Source organism: Chlamydotis macqueenii, chromosome 8, assembly GCF_036417535.1.
Source record: "Chlamydotis macqueenii isolate bChlMac1 chromosome 8, bChlMac1.mat, whole genome shotgun sequence".
Taxonomy (NCBI): Eukaryota; Metazoa; Chordata; class Aves; order Otidiformes; family Otididae; genus Chlamydotis; species Chlamydotis macqueenii.
The window spans coordinates 27,727,244-27,748,766 of NC_141563.1; the positions used below are offsets into that span (position 1 = coordinate 27,727,244).

At 49.7% G+C, this 21,523-nt stretch overlaps 1 protein-coding gene across 1 annotated transcript in view; it reads right to left on the bottom strand.

The window, feature by feature from the left end:
- ZSWIM5 (zinc finger SWIM-type containing 5) overlaps positions 1–21,523 on the bottom strand; it is a 98,079-nt gene that overhangs the window by 28,883 nt on the left and 47,673 nt on the right. The window lies entirely within an intron of this gene.

A 21,523-nucleotide genomic window follows, 5' to 3' on the forward strand; every position in this document is an offset into this window, starting at 1 on the left:
TCAGCGAGAAAAGATTGGACACCCATCAGTGTCAATCTGAAAGCCCCGGGAGTCCTTCCCAGGAGCCGGCTGCCAAGGAGGTCCAACACCAATGCTTTGCACTTGCCCAGCCACCTGGAAAAGGGACATCTTTGTTCCCTCCATCCATCCGCCTCGCTGCTCTGAGGAGAATGAGGCCGCACCAGGAGGTTAATTAATGCGGCTGGGGCCATCCAGTGCCCCTGTGTCAGAGCCTGGCCTGCTACCCAGGATCCAGCACCCCAGCCCTCGTCCCTGAAGAGGATGCTCACTTTTCTCCATGCCACTGTAACATTATTAAGCCCGTGTTTGTACAGAGGTCCCTGCAGAGCCTGCCGTCCCCCCGGAGAAGGCATCAGACAGCTGAGAGCCCTACAATTAGCGACAGAAAAGGAGAAGGGGTTGGGGGGTGAAGATTAAAATACATTAACTGCACCAAACCCTTGTGCGTTTGCCAGCTCTCACAAAGGCTTTCCGAGACAAATTCTACCAGAGGTTTTTAATAAATGGCATCAAAACCAGCTATTCACTGCCAGTCTCTTTAAAGACACGCCAAACTCCACATTCAAATCTGATTAAGTATCAAGGAGGTCTGCTTTCACTTTAGTGGAGGGGAGGGGGAAGCAGACCTGTTCTGCTGCCATCACCCCAAACCCATCCCCATGGCCAGCAGAACAGGAGGGGAGGGACGGACTGACAACCCCACACTGCCCTCTCGCTCGCACGCCACTGGGAATGAAAACGTGGCTGCAGAGGTGTCGGGCTCAGTGCCATGGGAGCAGCATGGCCAGGGGCTGATGAGCCCACCTTCCACACAAGTCCATCCCCCAGCAGCCAAACTATATAAATCCCAAGGACAAACTCCAAAGTGTTTATGGTTTACCACTTCTCTGGTCTGCAATGCTTGGCAGGCGGCTCCAACTTGCTGCCAGTTTCTCCCTAGTTTACTTTTTTAACAAGTTAAAAGGATTGGAAACTACGTTCCCGAGCAATAATGTATGTATAGACGCGTATGTACATCTGTAGGCACATACACACACACATACATAAAAACCTCTAAAACAAGGCAAATTACCGGCCATAAACACTGCCTTCAGATGCTTACTTTACCAGGATCATGGGCCAGACCTTGCCTGGGGCTAACTGGTGTAAGGCTGGAGGAACTCAATTAACCAAACAACCTGTTTCAGACAGGTGTAAGTTTGAAAATATATCAGCTGTGGTCTGAATCCAGCCTCCCAAGAGAAGAAATTTGTCCACATACTTCCCCAGCTGCCCTCAGGTATCCTAAAAGCTGTGCTCCCCCATTCACCGCGAGAGCCGGTCCTTGCAGCTCGTAGCTGGGGTCTACAAGTCGAACGGGACTGTTCAGCACGTCAGCAACCGCCAAGTTCACCCGGCACTCGAGCCTGAAGGCAAGCTGTCGGTTTAGACCTTAGCCACAGTGGCAGCAGGTCTATTTAAGATAAACTAGAAACTCTATACAAAACATTCATCTAAAGTTTAGTCAGAAATTAAACATGGCACGAGGGGGAGAGAGGGGAACTGGCAGGAAGAGCAGCGTTATTTGGGAATGTTTATATTAACGGGACGTCAGCCTGCAACTACCAGGCTGTGCCCTGCTCCATGGCCAGGTCTGCACCCAGCGGCGACACTGGCACCCACGGGTGGGAGATGGCTTCACCAGCTCAGCAGTGATGGGTATCAGCGTCCCAGAGAAAAGTGGTGTTTAAAGGGTAGGTTACGGTGCGGTTACTCCATCATCCATCAAAGCACTCACGTCTGGTCCACATAAAAACTTGATGCTACAGTCACCAAGAGGCCATGGAGATAGACAGCTGTCACCGTACCCTTCTCTCCGTTCATCTCGCATCCTAGAAGCACATAGGGCAGGCAATCCCGGCACTCCAGCAGAGAGAAACACTGCCCTGACCGCAGACACGGGGTTCAGATAGCGCTGAGAGCAAAACCACACTCTCCTCCGTGTCCCCCCCGCATGTTTCAATTTAAGATGTTCCTACAGCTGAGTGCTTATCTAGGACTTCATCTTCTGTTCCTTAACATAAGCAACTTGGTGTTTGATTTGCTGCCAGCAAAGTGACAGTGCCAGGGTTTGAAAACCATGGAAAAGAAATAATTAAGTATCATCTTTGTAACTACAGGCTCATTAGACACCATCCGAGCCAGGCTTCGTCCCAAGAACAACGTCGCCTCCTCTCCACCGCAGAACAGCCTCCCCTACTTTTACCACAGATGCTTCCCAGTGGATGTCTCTGTTCCAGGTTGCAAAAGGAGTTGAGTGTTCACACCTGCCCCAGAAAGAGCACAGAAAGGTGCCACAGGCATACTGGACACACCAAGCACATCTCCTTCCTAATCCCACTTCTTCGTCAAATGGGGACAAAACACCAGAACAAGGACGTTGCACTAGTGCAGCAGGATGCTGTGCCTCTGATTTAAATTACAGCAGACCCTAGAAAAGTTTTCTGGGAGTTTGTGAGCTCCACATCGGTAGCATTTCCAAACTCATCAGCTGGGCAACACCTTCCCCTTCAGAGTTGATAAACCCCGCAGGCTGGGAGGAGCACGGATGCACAAAACATCCCTGGGCTCTGAAATGGCTGCAAAGGATCAAGCCTTTAGCAGGAGCTCCAGCGCAAGAGACTTTGCTATTAAGACAAGACCATTAAGGCCTCAACAGAAGTGTCTTTAACCAAGATGTAGAATTTTTTTATCTCTAAACCTACTCAACCAAAAGGAGCTTTGCAAACTCTTCCAGTTCCATTAAGAAAGAGTAGCCAGTCTTTCAGCTGGGCATTTTTAACCCAGACGTCCACCAGCCATCCATCAGAAGAGACTACCAGCCCATCTTGCAGCTCCAATCCACCACCAGGCCAGCTGTGGAGACCTCTAGTCTTGAGTCCTCCAACAAACCACAGAAGGCAAAGCCAATGTTCAAGTTGATTACATTGAAATACCTGAAGTGCAGAGACGGGCAGATCACAGGTAGAAATTTAAACCCCAGAAACAAGCAAAACTCAGGGGCAACCCTTTCCCTTCTCATAACTGTGTCATCAAGAGCCCTTCAACACCTGCGAGGAAGAGGAGGGAGAGGAGGACCCTGCAGCTACAACACCAGGCAGGAACTTGAGAGCTCCACTCCGCTCCCTCTGGCAGTTGCTGCTCACAGCCATCCTCCAGATTTCACACCGCAGCCCAGGCAGAAGTCACAGTTGTCGTTCGCAAAGCTGTGCCATTTGCAAAAATTAGCTCTCTCTTCCCAAGCGTGGCACTCGCTTGCCTTACACGGGGCGTTAGGGAAGGCCATCTTCACGCCCGAGCAGCCATCTGTAGGACCTAACCCTGGACCGGCAGAGACCATCTGAGGTTGCTGCACTGGCACTGCAGCGCAAGAGGATGGGGACCAGTAATATATGGGTAACACGGGGAGCATTTCTTCACGTCACTGTGGCTCCGCTACCTCCTCTGCGGGCTTTTCTCAGCCTTTGTGGAAACCTCGAAGCAAGGCAAGGAATGGCTCTGCAGAGGGAAACGTGCAACCACGTCCACCCCTCTTTAGCAAGGACCACTGGCGGGATGCAGCTGGTGAAGAATTCATCCCCACATCTTGCTGCCAAATCCTCAAGCAACCTCTTAGTAACTGAGGCTGATATTTTGGGCAGGCTCTGTTAGGAGCAACGTGACAGAAAGCCTGTCCGTGCAGCTTCCCAAAGGCACCAGCCGCATCCCTCTGCATCCCGCCCGGAGAAGGGTGGCTGTGGTAGACAGCGGCTTGTCTCCTCACTGCTCCTGTGCCCGGTGCCCAGCTCTCAGGACCCCAGCTCTAGCCAGACTAACCCCATTTCAAATCCATGTCAGCGCAGCTCTGCAAAACCGAACGGGAACAAACACAGGGATATTTATGGGGCTCAGCAGATGCAGACGAGGTAAACTGAAATTCTCAGTGCGAGTCGTATACACTAGGTTAACATGACCCAAATATTTTTTTTTAAAAATTTCCAAACCACAGCGGAAAGGTATTTTAAACTAAAGCGATTCCAAGCTCTTCAGTGATTAAACGGACCGCGGCTCCAGCTCCTAGTGGAAAAAACATTTGTTTTTCCACTGTGTGAAAGCCATAACTAGCAATGAATAATAATTGCTGCACTGAGCGTTATTTATAAGCCATTCTCGGTCACATTTCCATGCCTCGAAACAGCAGCTTTCCAAACGTGAACTTAAAAATCGGTCAATATTTGTAACGTAGACAACACCCGTGGGAGGAAGGTGTCTGCGTGCGCGTGCAGCGGGAAGCGGAGGTCAGTAAAACCTCTCAAAGCTCTCCAGCTTCCAGATCAATTCCTCCCGCCGGCTGATGCCGACAATTGCTCAGTCCCTGACCTTGCAGTTGGAAAGGAGATGGGCTCATGAACTCATTTGCACATGACAATGCTCCAGCAAAGTGAATCATCTGCCTCCGATAGTCACGGAGAGTACGGAGCGCCCCAGCCCTCCCGGGCTCCATTCAACCGGCGCGGGGCCGGCCTTTTGTGCTGCCAGTGCAAGAAAGACTCCGCTGAAGATGTGTGCAATTAAACCCACTTTTCTTGTTGCTCTTTTGATTCAGCACGGCTCAATGAGAGGCACCCTAGGCAGGTGTTGTCACACACAGATAAAATGCGCCTTTTCAGAGTGCTGGCAGACAAAAAGGAAGAGGGTAAGGCTGAATCAATTGCCATTTCTCCCTTGCAAAAGACGGAACCCAGCCTTCCAGCGAGTCAATGAGCAGAGCTGGTATGAGTTTACATCCTCCCTCCTCCCCAGAGCAATTTCTTTTTGTGATCGCAGGCAAAGGTGCTGCCGCTGAGCGGGACCTCGGCAGCGATGAAGGATGCAGGCGATGGCTGGCCGGAGGATGCTGCCCCAGCAGAACGCAGCCGCGCTTCCTCGGCTGTACGTTTTCCCCTCACAGCTCTCATCCCCGCTCCCCACCACGCTCCTGTCCTTTCCCTGTCATTCCCACCCTGGAAAAGCACCTCTGGCTTCACAGAGCTAACAAAGACCATTAAAAGCTCCTGCTAAGGAGCCGTGCCTGCGGCAAAGCTGACGCTGGAGGAGCCATAACAAAGGGATACGGCTGAGCTGGAGAGGATGCACCATGCCTCCAAGTGTCCCCACATGCACATACAGCCTCAGACACCAACCGCTGTAGGTTTGGGAGGAACAGTGTCTCTCCGCTCTCCATGTAGGCCAGGGAAGAAGCACGAGCTGCAGCTGTAAACAGAGGAGATGCAAGCGGGGCTGTTTGTGCTGGAGGGAGCCGTAAGCTCCTCGGAGCAGCTGAGTAAGCTGGAGGGACGCTCTCTCTGCCATCTGCTCTGATCCCACAACACCTCCTGCAAATGAAGAGTCAATCCGCTGGTTTCTATCCCCGTTAACCTCTAATCAGCCAAGAGGACTGGCCTCTGCCTCGCTCTTTATCCGAGCCAGCTAATGCGTGAAGCACACTGCGCTTCCCATCTGCTCCAGCATTACTAGAGTTAAAGGACAAAGCCGTTTCCCCGTCCAGAGCATTCACTTACACAGATGCCCTTGTATTAACTCAATTTCCCAGTGATTTCTATGATTACCCTTACGAGATTTCTGGTGTTTGTTTATCTAGGAGCCTGAAACAGAGGTTTTTTCCCTCCCCCTACCCAGCTTAGGGGGTGGCTGGACCAAGGCCATGCTCCTGACGACTGATCCTGATCTGTGTATGACATTGCCCAAAAATATTCAAAACTATTCCCCCATTTTCTCCCCAGCCCAGAGTCCTCTTTGTTGTCCATCCAAACCTGAAGACTCAGTTTTTTTGGGTCTTTGTTGCCAGCCCCAAAGCCAAGATCACTCCTTCCAGCATCACCTTCCACATCCTTCCGCCACCCACGAGCAAATGGGTTTTTAATCTACCCAGATGCGCAACCCTTGCTCCGAAGACACATGGTTTGAGGGAAGAAGGCAAAAAAACCCACAACCAGTTCTAAAGCTCAGACTGATTTCCTCTGCTGATGTGCAGTCCTGCAAGCTGAATTCCTCCGCTAGCACTTAGATTTAGATTTAACGCAAACCAACACAAATGCCATTTTTGCAGCAGCATAAGCAACAGAAAAGGATGGAAGAGAGGAAGGGTTCACCGCATCTCTGCTACCCAGCATGTGCTGCCCACGTAATAACTGGTGGCAGAATGCTGTCAAGTCACCACTCCTTACTGCTACAGCATATCTTATGGTAAGCTTGAATATAAAGAGCTTTTTTTAAACCACGAGAAATTAGAAAGATGAGGATGTGCAGTACATTTTTTTTGTACTGGTAGAAGTGGTGAATGCACCATCTCTACATCAAGGGATAAAAAGCAACACATCTCTGTGGCCATCCCAAAGCATCCCTCTTCTCCCTGCACTCACGGGTGGCTGTATCCGAACAAGGAGCAATGCGGTGCCTTGTTATAGCTCAGGTGTTTTCACAACAGATGCAGGATTGTTTTCAAACATGAGAGAAAATATCAAGAGGGGGGAAATTCACTTTTGCTGGAGTTTCCAGGCTCATGCATCCCACAGAGCAGACCCAGCCACGTGCTGTCACCACCCCGGCTGCCTCAAGGAAACCGACGGGAGATGCCAAAACTCACACATGAGGCTGAGCTGGGGTCACCTCCCGACTTCAATGGAGACACCCAGATTTCCAACAGCTGAGAAGCTGGCTTCTAGAACATAAAAGGGTTTTAATTAGGAAATGCCTCCTACCCCTCCATGCAAGTGTCACCACAATGGGATCACTGATCTTCACCACAGTTGAAAGCAAGCAGAGCAGCACTCTTCCCTTTGTTGTCTTTTTTTTTTTTTAATGTGGCGATTCACATAACTCTTAGCCCCACAAAAACATAATACCGACCCCCAAAAGCGAAGTGCCTCCCATGCCAGAGCCTTTAACCCATTTCTCCTGCTTAGGGGCTCATCTCTGGGTACCCTCTGGTCAGGGAAGAAGTCGTTCCAGAGCCAGAGTCGTTCCTGTTCTCTCTATGCCTCTGCTCCCCCTTGCTGACCTGTTTTCTGAGATGTGGCCTCCCCTCCCTCACGCTGGTGAGCAGCTTTGGATTTTGTCCCCAAATACACAAAGATAAACTGCATTCAATGCATATTTTGCAAATTATGCTGCCTCCAGTGTGGGTCACCTCCAAACCAAAACTCAAACTCAATCCTGGAATATGGAAAATCAAAAGCAAAACCAAGCCTGAGAGCCTCCCGACTTGTTTTCTTCCCATGTTTCAGTTTCGCACGGGGCAGAACCAGCTGCCAACTTAACAAGGACCAGAATCAAACCAGGGCATCGTGCAGCAATGGAGGGAAGCAGGACACCACCCTGCTCCTCCGTGAGACACCAGACCTTAAAATAGCAGCTCTACAATTTATAGGGAAGTTATTAGTTATAATTTTCCTGGCCTCTAGAAGCCTTCCAAGGGAATGAGGCAGCCTAGATTCAGTATGAAAATCTGCTCCAAATTCTTCCCCAAAAAAGACATTTTTTCTACTAAAAATAGCTTTTTTTAAAAAAAGGGAGGATAAAGTCTGACTTTCTAAGTTATTGGCAATGTTGTTAAACGAACATTATATTTACAAAGCATTTCAATAGCATTTGTGGTAATGGCCTCAGCAACAGATTTGCTTAAAAAGTCAATTAACTTCCTTCCAAAAACCTCACTTTTAAGCACAGAAAAGGGCTCTGCATTGAAACTGCTCCCCCAAAGTTTAAAACAATTTTTGAGGTGACACCATTTTGCTGTTTCTGCTCTCCATTCCCCATGCAGGAGCTGGGCACAGACCCCAGGAGCAGGCACCAGGACGATCTCCCTCTCCTGTCAACTTTTCCAGCCCCCATTTATAATAAACCCATCCTCTCCTTTTTTTTTTTTTGCTATTGAATTTCACTAAAGAGACCACAGCCAAACATTTATATATATATATTGTGAAATATTATTATACTTAAACGGCTTAGCTCACTTCAGTAGTTTCACAAGAACTTAGTGGTTTCCTTCCCGGCCACCTCCAAACCAAAAAAGCTGAAATTCTGGAGCTTACGAGGGCTGCTCCATACAGGGAAATTAACTACTCACTGCAGAATAAATTATTCAGCAATTGCTATTCCAGATCAGCCTCCTCTGTGGGCATTTTATTCCAGAATTGTTTTGGGAAACTCTGTGAGTGTATTAATTATTCCTGAAGGAAGGGATTTTAATTCCAGAACAGGGAGTTATTTAAGTAAGTCCTGCACACCAGTGGCCGGGCTGGTCACCAGTCCTTGGTGACAACCCTGACCAGAGCAACCCCAGAAGAGGAGGTGAGAGGGGGTGATAAGCTTGGGAAGGTTGATGCTGAATTTCACGTCCAGCAAAAACTGAGGTGAAGGAAAGGCAAACACCTTGATTTTGTGTGGAAAAAAACCCCAGTTTTCCAGCTTTTTCTCAACCCATAAGCTGCAAAGGGAGAGGAACAGTCTAGTAAGAAGTGCATCTAGTGATGCATGACTTCACATCATGAGATGTAACATCTGCCCCACAGTGCTGGGGAAAGAGCAAATGATTCCTGTCCCTGGGACCTCTGGAAAGAGCCAGGGAAGAACAAGCTCCATGAGGACCTCCAGAACAACCACACTTTTGAGGTGGGAACACTTGCTATCACATTGTGCCTCCCACATCTCCATCTCGGCTCTGCGCTCTTCCCACAAGAGTCCTGCCGGCATATTGGAGTCCCCTATCCCTGCTGGCCCTTCACAGAGAGGCCCTAGAGGATTGTAAGGTTTTCAACCATCACATGCATGAAGTGTGGTGAAGGTATCTGAGAAGCATCAGATCTGACAGTGGAGGGACCTGCAGAGCATCCAAGTGTGCTGTGGAAGCTCCCAGGCCCAGCTCAACCTGCTGGTGGATGAGTTTTCTGCTTCTTCCAGAAGGACCATGTTTTTGTTGAGTGTCCTCCTGTCCTACCAAACTACACATCATGCCCAAAATTACTCAGACAAGTACAGAGTCAGCTCTGTGGAGCCCAGAAGCTGTGCCAGAGCAGCTGGACTCCTTGTCATCTCCCAGGCAGGGCCATTTCCCCAAGCCCTACAAATGGTATCACAAAAGGAATCCCTGATACATTGTTCACGAAGTTCAACACACTTCAGAGGGCAACAGCAAGGCAGCATGTTCAGGCACTATAAGAAAAATTGAAGAGGGACAAGACCAACCCAAGTGAGACAACCACATACAAGTTCTCAGTTGCCAGCATCTCCTCTCTGGTGAGTCCCTGCAGCGAAGTTTGGGGTCACAGCTGACAAGAAGTCAAATTGCCCAATTCTGCAGGATAAAAACCTTCTGCAGAACAGTCATCATGCTTTCAGTAATGCTGAAAACCCCCTTTTGATCACATTAGTTTTCACATGACCCTTCTGAGAAGTCAGGAAGACAGTGGGAGGCCTCCAGAGCAAAGACTTCCCCAGCAGCCCTCCTCACTTAAAAGGAAGGCGGTTGGGAGACAGATGCCTGACAAAGATGCTCCCCTCTCCTGCATCAGCAGTTTTCCCCATCTTTAGCACGCAGGCATTTCATGAGAAGCAGATTCCCATACCATGAATTTAGCCCCTTGGCGCTACCCTTGCTCCTTCCGGACACGTGTTGTCCCCAGCATCCCCCAGCCACACTTCACCATCCTCTGATTTAGCAAGGAGCCTGCAACCAGAAAGCTGTTCTGGAGGATCCACCACGCACGGGAAAACAAGAGCCCTCCTGCTTTTCAAGTTCAAAATGACTCCACAGCTTTGCAGCCTTCAGAAACACAAAGGGCCACAAAAGCTGATACCCAGAGAGGTGCAAGCCATCGCTTCATTGGGTCGGAAGCAGCGTACGGACTGTCTGCAAAACTCGTGTTTCTGATTAAAAACTTGACAGATATTTGGTTTTGCTGGAAAAACATTGTTATTCAATCCACAGCCTAGACTGCAGGCTCCTCCGTTTGCTTTTGGTGCAGTGCAAACATCTAAAATGACACCACGTAATGACAAGATCTGTCATCGGGACGGCTGGGGCTACAGGAGAAAGAAAAACGAGTGAGCGATCAATTCCTTCTCCCTGGAATTCATCACAATTAAAACAAAAGGAAATCTATATTGCGCCGTTAACACTAAATACACAAGAATGAAGGGAAAGGGGAAAAGTGTGATGTGAGACATTTAGCGGTAGTTTACTCCAGTTATGTGGCACGAGGTCCTTCTGGCAGTGGATGGAGAGTCTCCAGCTCCTCTAACCACAGACCTACTTCAGTAATTAAATCCCTTTGGGAGAAGGAAGAAGGAAGGGAGAGGGAGAGGGAGAGGGAGAGGGAGAGGGAGAGGGAGAGGGAGAGGGAGAGGGAGAGGGAGAGGGAGAGGGAGAGGGAGAGGGAGAGGGAGAGGGAGAGGGAGAGGGAGAGGGAGAGGGAGAGGGAGAGGGAGAGGGAGAGGGAGAGGGAGAGGGAGAGGGAGAGGGAGAGGGAGAGGGAGAGGGAGAGGGAGAGGGAGAGGGAGAGGGAGAGGGAGAGGGAGAGGGAGAGGGAGAGGGAGAGGGAGAGGGAGAGGGAGAGGGAGAGGGCTGCAATATCCCAGCCAACTATCTGCTGGCTGGCTGAAACACAACCTGAAAGCCCCACTGGAGTGCAGTCCCACCCCTGCAGTCTCCGACAGCTCTCCGTTTGCCCCAGTCCTCCGTGGGGTGAGCCAGGCAGGGCTGCCCGGCAGCGGACACTGTGCGTGCCAGAGGGTTATCAGCAGATTTATCTCAATTTGGAATTTGAAGCAACTAAAACCACAGTGAGCTCAACATAACAGGACAGAAGCAAAGTAAAAAGCAAAACCAGATGAGTGACTGGGGAGTTGACTCCTCTCTTCCCTTTGAAAAGGGAAGCCGGTAATTTGAGCGAAGGCGGTTTTACCCACAGTCTCAGCAAAGGGGTGTAGGAATCGCCATAATCAGCACGTAACAAGTATTACAAGGTATTAGACTGGGAAGTAGGTAGGGAAATCTTCCCCCAACCCTTGAAAAAGGGCCCACAGACACCCCCAGAAAAGGGGATCAGCCACACACCATGGGTGACACATCCTGGCTTGGGGGGGTCTCTCACCCGGCCAGCCGGTAGAGCTGCACGCCGCCGGGGATCTGCCCCAAGAGCGGGGCCCACCACCTTCCCCGCTCCATCCTGAGCAAGGAGCAGGGTCCTTCCTCAGGCAGACGGGAAACCAAGGCAGCAAAGGCGAGAGTTGAGGGACAGCCGGCTGGGAAGCACTGAGCAAGGGATGCAAGGAGCCCACGCTCCGCCACTGCCTCCTCGGGAAGGAAACCTCCAATCCTTCCCTTCCCGGAGGAAACCTTCAACCTGGAGTATCTGAAAGGTTTTGGGCAAACTCTTGTGGTCGGGCTTTCCAGGAACCACAGCAGCTGGGCTAAATGTAGCACATAATGCAAGCCAAACTGCTGTAATAAGAGAGGTCTAGGGCTGATGCTGGGAAAGTCATCCTCACCGAGATGACAACTGAAAATGGATCCATGAGGGTGGATTCCGTCCTGCCCCGATGCTGGATGCTCTAACCCCGCTTCCCGCGGCTGCTTAGCAACTCCCACAGCTTGCTGCACTGACTGTGTCAGGCACCACATACCCTCACACCTGGGTTTCGCAGATGAGGAACAGCCAGGAGATGGAACAAAGAAGCCATTTTGTCCTCCAAGAGGTGCCATCTCAGCCCCCATCAGGATGCCATCCCGCAGCACATGTCAACAAGCAGTGGTGATTGGACCACTTGGGGTGGAAAAGCCCCAACCTGTGGAGTCACAGGAGAAGCCTGGCTATCATGGGCACTTCGAGAAGATGCAAGCATGAGCTTGAAACCACACAGAAAGGCGCACAAATGAAACTTTTTTCTTTCCAAAGCTCCTAACATTTTAAGCAGATATGATTGCTCTTGTCATGGCTCAGGGCTTCTGAGCACTTGGGTTTAGCTGTCAGTGATGTTAACACCTTGATATATACACACCATCATCTCCACATTCCCATGGAAGGGGCACATACAGGGCCCAGGGCCAGGCCACCTCCAAACCAAAGACAGCATCATCTCGGGGGGTGTCTGAAGGACACCTGGAACGCGTTCAGAGGAGGGCTACGAAGCTGGTGAGGGGTCTGGAGCACAGGCCTTATGAGGAGCGGCTGAGGGAGCTGGGATTGTTCAGTCTGGAGAAGAGGAAGCTCAGGGGAGACCTTATAGCTCTCTATAACTTCCTGAAGGGAGGTTGTAGTGAGCTAGGGGTCGGCCTTTTCTCTCGTGTAGACAGTGATAGAACTAGAGGCAATGGTTTCAAGCTGCGCCAGGGGAGATTCAGGCTGGACATTAGGAAATATTACTTCTCGGAAAGGGTAGTCAGGCACTGGAATGCACTGCCCAGGGAGGTGGTGGAGTCACCAACCATGGGGGTGTTCAAGAAATGTTTGGATGTTGTGGTGAGGGATATGATTTAGCTGAGAAGTATTGGTGATGGTTGGACTGGATGATCTTTTAGGTCTTTTCCAATCTTGATAATAATTCTGGAATTCTGGAAGCAGCTGTGGGTTTCCAGCATATGAAGAGGCCTGAGACCTGACCAGCACCACACACGGAACAACGATGCTCACCTCTAAGAGCAACGCTGGGATTCTCTGGCGATGCACAGGGAAGATGTGTCTGTCCAGTCACGCCAGGTTTCAAACTTACCCAGAGCTAAAGGAGATGGCAACCTTAAAGCTCCCAGCAAGACCAGCTTAATTCCCCTCTGAGCCTTTGCTCGGAGACCTGCTTGCAAGACTTTACATCCAATATTTGTGCGCGCAGGGAACAGTCGTGTTTTACCAGCTCTGACACCAATGCACCCGCCTCAACGGCCAACAGGTCCTGCGACAACACACACAGTGAGTTAAAACCACTGCAGCCTTCAGCAGCCTCTCTCTCTCAAGAGCAATTGCCATTACTTATTAATTTGCTTCCTCAAGACAAAGAAATTTATTAAAATCTGAAATAGACAAGGAGTGCACAGGGCAGCAGCAGGACAGGAGGTTGCCACTTGTCTTTAAAAAAATAAATACTTCTACAGTGGATTACACTTTCCACTTGCTGTTTCCCCTAGGAGCCACTTCCCACGCTGTGTGTTTCCTCCGCAGGAGATGGAAACCCCAGCAGCTCGAGGGCTCAACCATCTTCGAAGGGAGGAAGCGCCAAATTTGGGACCTAGCAGGCGAAATGTAAATAAAAATAGAAATTTAGAAATAAAAGTTGAGCGCATCTTAGTGATGAACATATCTGGAAACATGGTCTACAGGCTGCTCTCATGGATCATGACCTTGACATCTTGCACAGGAGGTGCATTCTTTTAAAATCAATTCAGTTCCTTGTTTAGAGAAACCACTCTATTAAACCTGGAGACAACCTCACCATGGACAGAGACACCAACACTTCTCAGGAGAGCTGAAAGCAGTCTCACTCCATCCAGCCAACGAGCAGGTGATGCTCACAGGTGGAACCGGAGGTACAAAACACTTCGGCACAGTTTCTCACTGTCTACAGTAAGGAGATGGCTGGAAGGACAAGGAGCAGAGTTCCCATCACGCTCCCATTCGCAAAAACATCATCTGTGGAACTTCCACCCATGCAACAACCACTCCAACAGCCTTGCTTTCATACATCTCCCCTTGTTTCTCCAGTCATAAGGAAAGGATTAAAAATGGTTGTCGCCAGCACAATGTGGGTTATCAATCACATCAGTACAGTGAGTCAAAGCAGAAGCAATTTACATTCCCAGTATACTCAGCATCTGTGCAGTCAGGAATGTGCAGGAAGTAAGAGGAAAAGAAAATGCACAGCAGATAATCAGGACACCTAAAATACATGCGGCAAGTTTGCAGTCATGGCTACCCTCATGTCCTGGTGGTTTACTAAAAATCAACTTGATTTTTAAGTGAGCAACACTGAGTAACAGCGCTGAGGAACCCCCAGGGCAGTCACAACCACTCTACCCTGTGGGACCTCTAGGATGCAAACAGAGCCCTGATCCCTCAGCCTTCCCCTTAACAAAGGTATGAAAACCCGCATGAGCAACCTCACCATCTCTGATCACGTAACTGGTCAGATGTGCAGCTTTGAGAGCTCTGTGCCACCCAGAGACCTTGCTGGATTTGAGCAATGGGTATGAAGTGTGTTGGGGTGAGACACCACCAGACCCGTAACCCTTGAGTAAATTCATCTAAAAAGCAATAAAACCCAAATCCATTGCTACATCAATCCTATCACTGGCTCTGTTAAGCTCAGCCAGCCTTAACTGTTGTCCCCTTCTCCCATTGTCCTCTGGACCATGCCAACCCCAGGGGCTGCCCCAGGCACACCTTAGCAATCCCCACGCCAAATGCCTGGGAAACGTTATCCCAGCTCAACGCCTTGGGAAGATGCAATGACTGAAGGATCACCAGCTGACATTTCCAGACTCTCCTGTCATGAGTCAATAGCCAAAACAGCGCAGCGGAGGCTGGTGCAAGCAAAGCCAGGACCGGGCAGTCACCCGCCACCTTCCAGTCCATCATTCACCTTGCCTATGTTTTGCTTCTTCGCACCTGAAGTGGGCTGTGGCCATCAAGCAATTTCAAAGGCAGATGCTGCTGAATCCAGCTACTTCCACTGAAGATGCCAATTAAACTCACCTTGAAATTTTTAGCTGCCTGCACCTGCACTAACTGGATATTCAAGCTGACACTTTCACACATTCGCTTTGTCTGAAGCCAACAGATCAATCTACCTCAAATACAGGAGATCTCTTTTTAACACTCCAAAGCTAATGAAAAAAATCCCCTCTGGTGAAAGGACAACACAGGATCAGAGAAGTTTTATTAGCCCTTAACCATGCAAAGTTGGAAGCTCGTCCCCTATTTAATTCTAATATTCCGACTCTGTTAAACATTAACTGTATAAATAATCAAATACTTCACATGACAGAGCCATACTTCCAATCTGGGGCCAATAACCCAGAGGGTAATGAAGGGTGTAGTCCTCTGGGCTGAGGGATTTCCAGCGCTCTCCAAGAGCAGAACAAAGGCGGTCCCTTCCCCCTCTGCTTCCTTCAAAGCAAAAGCTTTGATTCGCTCAGTGAGACCACATCAAGCCAGAGCACAGGCATGTGAACGGTATGTATCTCATCACCCCCCTCCGCTCCAGAGACACACGCGAAACCACCAGCCATTGTGTGGTCTCAGCTCTGTCGAGCAACCCAAGCCCACTCCTAAAACATCCACCTCTCCTCAGTCCCGCCGGCTGGCGGCTTCCGAGCACCCCTCTCGCCTTCGCTCCATGCCGCTGCAGAGGCGATGTGGCAGCAACCCACCCAGCCCACGTCAGTCCTGGACACAGTCCCTTCCACCGAACTCCTCGGTGCTTCTCCAAGACAAGCATTTTCCTGGCGAAGGGCACCTGGGTGAGACGGGAGCTCCAGCTCTCCAAATGTCTGTGGTCTTCTGCCCAGCTTGCAGGGGCCAGAGACTCGGCACTGCTGAAAACAACGCCGGCTTCCATTGCTTGTAACGAGGATTGCAACTGGCTGGCACCTCTGAAATGAAGCTCTCGCCCTCTTTGGGCTTTGGCTTCCTCAACTGCAAAGCTGGGATAATGTCCCTTCTGCGCCTCACGGGGGTATTTTAAGGAGCAGGCTGAAATTGTTTGGCTCATTAGAAAATGATGGGTACATTTTCAAAATGCTGCAGAAAGAAAGATCTATAATGGAAAAAAAAAAAAAAGCCTGTTTGAAAGAAGTCAAAAATGAAAAGCCGCATTAAAAATATTTAAATCTGATGCTGACCATCCCTCTCTTCCAAGGCCAAGCTAAGGAAATTTTTTGGAACATGTAATCATCTGATATCCAGGACTTCCCCAGTTTAGACTGATGCTCTCGCTTTAATGCAGACTGAAAAGCTCCAAGTGATGTTTGACAATCAAAGTAGCAGGAGCCAAATGGAGAAACGTTCGACCCGCAGCCCCGCCTAAAACTGCACTTTCAGTACTTCTGAGCTGACTTCAGAAAATTAGTATTGGCTTTGCCAGAACCCAGGAGAGCAATTCTGCATTAATTATCGCTCTCACTCTGCAGACAGACACACAAAAAATAAAGACAATTGCAAGGCTTGTTCAGAACAGGGGATCCAGCACCAGGGCTCAGCACACACATTTTCTCCTTCAAGTGTTATTCAGCCATCCAGCTCCTGAAGAAAGCCCCTGACTGTACCTACGCTGCAAAGGAAAGCATGGACCCACCACGTCCCATAGGATTTCTGTCCACACTGGTAAGCCGAGCTTCAGCACACAGCATTCGAGCTGTACAAAAAGTGACCTGAATGGGGAGAGCACAGTTGGGATGTACAAGCACAGAGAAGGGCTCTTGGTTTTTAGCACATCAGCTATGGGGTGAGGGAACCCAGGTGTTGCACCCTGGGGAAATGCTTTTTCTGGTCAACCCATCATTTTCCCTTTGATCCTCTCAGCACCCCCACGAAGTACCCACAGCATGTACGAGAGCATGAGACACCTCTTCAGGGGTCCCCAGCCTTAAGCCCAGCTCTTCGCAGACACAGCTGGTCCCACGTGAAGGGTCTCAGATCCTTGGGACATGGTCCCTTCAGAAAGCCACACTGGAAAGGGCTTAGCACTGCTTTACAGCCTCCGCAAGCAGGTCACAGTAATTCAGATGTCATTCAAATTACTGGTGCAGCACCAAGGGAACAACCCTATGCAAGCGTTGGACGTGAGCTCCTCAGTCCCTCCTGGCTCCCTCACCAACACGCTCCACAGGCAAACTGCCCACACTGAGAACAAGCAGCCTGCTCCAGGGCCATTCCCACTGCATCTCCCATCCCTATTTAAAAAAAGAGGTAGCTGGTTTCCCTGTCAAATGTAGCGCAATGCCACCCGCACTGAACAGGCTTCGTCTAAAACAGAACCTGCTGCCTTTCCAAGCCAAGGGGGAGATGTTCTCCCAGTCTGCAAAGAGTAATTTCAGAAACCCTTAAAGCCGAACTCTCGGTCTTCACTTCCTTGATGCAGCAAAGACTGAGAAAGCACCGCGGCTCCCTGACAGCTGCTTTTTCCTGCCAGCTCCTTCAGCAAGATGGAGCTGCTTACAGCCCTCTTCCATCTCTGCAGCAAAGTCTTCTAACCAAGTCACACCAGACAGGGACACGGAGCTGCCAGGGACATTACCGAAGGACAGCGGCCATTAATGAAAGTCACTGTTGAATAGATTTCCTATTGGAAATGTTAAATCTTGAGGACCATTCCCCTACACGCTCATCCATGAAGGGAAAGACTGGTTTTAAGATCAAACAAAAGACGCAAATCTACCCAAATGACCACATCCCAGCCTTTGGTGGCATGACTGCCAAACCCAACACAGCAGCACAGCCCTCCAGCCTGTCACATCGCTCTCCTTTCCTACAGTAAATGTGCAGACAACCCAGAAAAAGGAGAGAGGACAGACAAAGGTCCTTCTGAAGAGGAACAACCCCACACCTCACAGTGCCGACAGAAAGGCCTTGCCAGAAGTATGTCCAACGGCATGAGAGCTCACAGTGAGGGCATCTACACAAGCTTTCCTCATGTGTACGCTCTCCCCGAGACGCCTACCATTGCTCCCACCTTGGGGGCACAACATTCAGCTACCTGCCCAGCAGATCAGAGCCCAGGTGGAAGGCGCAAGAAGCCCCAAAGCAGGGAAGACTTGGCAGCATCCTACTGCACATCTCTGAGAGGCAGGGACTTGGGCTGGAGGCATGCAAGGCAGTCAGGACGCTGTGGTGGAGCTGCTGCCGCCAACATCCTCTAGCACCACCGATCGCTGCTCCAGCACCACCGGCAACAGGCGGTCTGGACCTGTGAGGTAAAGCCAAGAACTGCAATAGGAGAAGGGCAGATGTGGAGACAGGAGAGCCAAGGGTTCTTCACCTCCCATGCAGCCATGGAACTGCGGCCAGAGAGCCCCTTTTTGACTTGCGGTTCCTCATGCTGACAGAAAATTCAAAGCTGGTTTTTACTTCTAACTTGCAGATCCTGAGGAGGAGGAAAAGGAGGAAAAAAACCAAAAAGCAAACAAAAAAAAAAGCCAGGCCATCTGCTCAAGGTCCCTGCAGCAGAGCAGAGTGCTGCACACGGCAATTCCCCAGGCAGAGCCCTGGTACGACTTTCAGGTTGACTTGGCTGTTTGATTTCTTCAGTGCAATTTTGGACCCAGATGTTTTATAACACATGCGAAGCTAACTCTGATTTGAATATCCCTGAGAGCGCGTTGCTCTTACTAAACACACTCCGCAGTGCTATTGCTCCATGTGGCATTAGACAGTACAAGACGTTCTGGTAGACTACAAAAGTTGGCCCATGAAAAATAAACACTTCTGCCTCACTAAGGGCATCTGGAAATGACCCAGAGGGCTTGTCTACTTTCATTGGTAGCATTTTTGTACAACAGAAGAAAGAATTTGTGAATTTAGAGCAAACGTTCCTCAAACGCTTACAAGGAATCTTTCTTGAAAACATCGACAAGCACGCCAGCCACCCAGCTCCCCACGGGGAGAGCTGGAAGACCACGATGCGGTCCCATTCCACACAGGCTTTCCCCTCCAAACTCTCCTTCCTGCTGCCTCTCAGTAAATCACAGCCCTGAGGAAAGAAACTTGTCTCAAACACGGGACCCACCCGCTCCCACAAGTATCCAACCTCACCACGGCACACACGTGGCATGGGGAGACGGGCCAAAGCAGTGTGCAGGCAGCCCTTTACTGCCATGGTCCTTTGATAGCAAACTACAGTTGTTGATCCGTCAACACATTTGCACTCCCCCCGGCAACAAACTTCTGCCCTGGCAGCTGGATGCAGCATCAGTTCAAATCCAAGAAGCAGGGTCCTCCTTGTCATTTACGCGTGCAAATCTGAAACCTCCCTCTGTGCTCTGCAGTGACCACGGTCACTTCTGGAGCTTCAGCACATCTGCAATAGTGTCCTCCCGCATTGCTGCAGTCAGCGGTGTGTCTTGCCATGTTGCCCTCGTAGGACACCACCGAGTTGGGAAGCTGCAGAAGCGAGCCAGGAGCACTCATATCCATCAGTGATGGGGTCCCGGATGAGCAGACGGGAAGAAACAATGAAGAGACAGCATGTTCCTCAACAGCCTCTTCTCCAGAGACATGCTGCTGGTGACTGGTTTCTCTAGGCTCTCTAAATTTCTTCTCGAAGCCCAGCAGAGCAGAAACAGGAACAGTGGAGTCCACCATCCCAGATCCCACCCAGGGACTGCTCTGCTGGCTGCCTGGCTCCTTTCTTCTTGATAAAACACTCAAAAAATGAACAAAACCAAACTCTAGTGTTATGACACTTGTCATGAGGCAGACTGCAGGCTCTCCAGCCAGGCCCTACTGCAGACACTACAGCAGTGTATTTATTTTAAAGTGACTATTTGAGCCGGAGTTTGCAAGAGGAATAACTTTTTTTTAAAGTGCTTGGGGTTATTGTAAAAACTGATTTTAGCAACAGCTAAATTTCAAGCTCTCTTTAGAGAGACCATCTGCTGATCTCCCATACATGGCGCAAGCATCTCTGCAAACCTCAGCAAGGACTGCGTGCTGCAGATTCAGCACCCGGCAAAGAGCCACTACTCAAGCTGCACAATTAGGAAATATCAGAGTGAGATAAACTGACCTGGTATGTCCCTGTTGCACAACGCAATCCCATTCCTTTCCCTGGCCCTGGAAGCTCTGTCTCTTCCTCCAGTTGCTATCCCATTTCCTGCCCTTGTCCAGAGCATCTCTATTTGTCCATGGTCCTTGCCAGCCCCAGTCCCACCTGCCTGCCCAGCTGTGATTAGGGACAAGCTCCTTGGCCACGTCTGTTCCCCAAAGCAGCTATGAGAAGAAAAGCCTGCTCTGGTGCCGCTAGCCCCAGGCTAGCACACAGGGAGTCATGGCTGGGGATGGCCGGCATCCAGTCCTGCCTCCCCAGGGAGCTGTGTGGGAAGGAGCCTTGTCCATTGTGAAGGGACTTGGGTAATTACCATCTGCTGGAATCAAAGAAATCTCTGCTGAGCACATGCAAATTCCCACTTTTCATCGGTTTGGCCACGTTTGCAGAGGGATGGCAAAGATGTCTCACAAAATAGGCATCTCCTCCCCCTTCCTCTTGCATTGAGCTTCACAGCAAGCTCCAAGAAAAGCTCCTCAGACTTCTTCAGTAGGATAAAACCAACATATTCCTCCAAGCTTGCTCTCCAAAATGGCAGAATCATTTTACACTCTCCCCCCCCCCCAATAAAAATGTTTGATAGAAATTGAAAGCATGTATGGTTAAAACCCTGACAAAATTACAAGCGAAACTGAAAACAGAGTCTTGTTGGGCAAATCTTAATAGCTGGTGCCACCAACCCTGTCTCCAGTAATCCCCATCCTCAGGCAAACTGCTTCCAGACACCCGCTCAGCAGCACAACAGCACGCATCTCAACTCACTCCTTCCCTCTGCCGACGCTGAAACTAAAGCAGACTGACAGCAGGATAATTTAGGGGAAAATTACATTTTTTAATATAACTTTCATACGTGACTATATTTAGCAGATGGAGAAACAAAATACGTATATTCAGTAAATATATATTTTTACAGCCATAAAGTTATAAACACATATGTATGTTCCAAGGAGATCTTCAGTCTATTTTAAGATGCTCTTCACATGCAGATCATTAAGTCTACAATACAGTTCCTTTGCCATATTATAATAAATATGGAAAGCGAATACACACTTCTCCACTCTTGTAGGTCACAAGAGACCTAAAGATGATCTCGTTTCTCTTCTGGTCGTCCTCCTTAGTGCTGTTTCAAAGGGGAATTGGTTTCATATGTGGGCTGACTGCACCTCGCAGCATCATTGTGCCCACAAACCTAATTTAGCAGGCTGCTGAAACACTGTAACGTAGGCAAGCATCAATTCCAGGCCTCCAAAATCCACAGGGTCAACGTCGGAAACAAACTCCTTGCCTGACAGACTGCTAGCCTTGCAAGAGTGGTAAACCCGGCATCTTTCCACCTCTTGCATTTAGGAGGCATTAATCATACTCGCACTGCACCAGCTATTGGAATTTCTGATCTGGGCTGATTAATTTCCTCCCCGTGCCTGTTTCAAGCTGCTCACAAGGTCCGGGATGTGTAGTTGGGGAGGGATGCTGAGCTCTTCTTCCTGCTCCCAGCATGGTCAAAACCAGGAAATGGGACATCTTTCTCCACCTTATTTCCCTAAGACTTCTGTCCCTGGAGAGTTGACGAGGTTTTAATCAGCACCTGGCACTGTATCTATCAGATATGCTAATAAGGTACCTTACCTTAACAAACACCCTCAAGAGCAGACTCATCTATCTTAATTGGTAA